This window comes from Nicotiana attenuata, chromosome 5 (assembly GCF_001879085.1).
Source record: "Nicotiana attenuata strain UT chromosome 5, NIATTr2, whole genome shotgun sequence".
NCBI classification, from domain to species: domain Eukaryota; kingdom Viridiplantae; phylum Streptophyta; class Magnoliopsida; order Solanales; family Solanaceae; genus Nicotiana; species Nicotiana attenuata.
The window spans coordinates 18,031,508-18,033,265 of NC_031993.1; positions in this window are offsets into that span (position 1 = coordinate 18,031,508).

The window sequence follows — 1,758 nt, forward strand, 5'->3', positions numbered from 1 at the left end:
CCCTTGATTAATCGTGTCTAATTGCCTTGTGTTGCTTGAGAAAGAATACTAGGTTAGACTGCTGTTGAACAACACCACTTTTGGGTAATTGAAGAGATTCATTACTTGAACTTAAAAGTGGGGTTAGAGATAACGAAACTTTGGTGGGATAATTCAGAGCTGAATAAATTATCAGCTAGAGTAGTTCGAGAGAATGCTCTAGTAAATTATCGTAGTTGAAATTGCGGTAACCCATAGCTCATAATCCTCATAGAGTATTACGGCGAGATTATAGCAAAAGAGTTAAGAATTAAGCTAGCAATTGGGGAAATCAATACCTTAGATCTTTTTACCATCGAATTATCTTTAATTTAGAACATTGTTAGTTTTAAAATCCTTTTACATTAGTTAAACAAATCTCTCTGTTTATTGATAAAAATCTTGCATCTGAAAATTGGTTGAACCTGTATTAGCATCACTAATAGTTGTAATAGATAGGTTAGTTCCCTGAGGATTCGACTCCGGACTTAAAAAAACCGGATTATATTTGCAACGACCGCTTTGTCTTTTATAAGGCATAGTTGGGCGTGATCAAATTTTGGCGTCGTTGCTAGGGAACTAACGGTGTTATTTATTGCAACTTAGAAGTAGTGCTAGAATTATTAGTTTAGATCAATTTTCTACAGTGTTAAAGAAGTTTCATTGAAATTCTCACGTTTGAACTCTTGTGTGATTCAGGCGTATGCCTAGAAATTCTTCGAGGACTGGTGAATTGCTTGAAGGACTCTCAGACCCCGAGAAAACATTCAGGGCATTAAACCGTGCCAACAAGAAGAACAAACAACCACAACAAACACACTAACTCATAACTGAAATGGACAACAACAACAGGGAAAACATCAATGTGCCAAAAGACATAGTGGTGGCACCTCTTGTGCCAGAAGCTGCACTTTATGATTGGGCACAGCCAACAGCTAACAACCTGGCCACCGCCATTGTTGTGCCCCAAATACAAGCGGAGACATTCCAGGTCACCAACAACATGTTGCATCTCTTTGCAGAATAAGGGATTGTTCTCTGGGTCACACATTGAAGACCCTCAACAACACGTGAAAAATTTTCTGTCAATTTGTGTGACCCAAAGGCAGCCAAATGTGACCCCAGAAGCCATCAAGTTGTTATTGTTCCCGTTCTCTGTGACTGGGGAAGCTCAGACTTGGATAAATTCGCTCCCAATAAACTCCATTGCCACTTGGGAGGAATTAGTCAAACAGTTCCTGAACAAGTTTTACCCGCCCAACAAGACTGCAAGACAGATTGATGAGGTATTGCAGTTCAAGCAGTAGCCCACTGAGACCTTGCAGGAAACTTGGGAAAGATTCAAAGGGATGCTAGTGAAATGTCCCCACCATGGTATTCCAGACCAGATGCTCGGCCAGAGATTCTAGATGGGATTAGCAGACAATTTAAAGGCCAATGCAGATGCTTCAGCTGGGGGTGCATTCCTGAGCAAGACATTCACAGAGTGTAAAATCCTTCTTGACAAGATGGCTCAGAATTCAGGGTGGATGACGAGAGGTACGACCCTGTCACCAATAGTGCATTCAGTTCCTCTTGACCCAAATAATTCACATGCAGAGAACATAGCCACACTCATGACTCAGATGAGTATACTAACAAAGAAGATTGATGAGATGGGTACAAAGCAAGTGCATATAGTTGACACAACAAATGGAGGACTGTGTACACCTTGCATTAATCAGTCTTATGTGTGTTCAT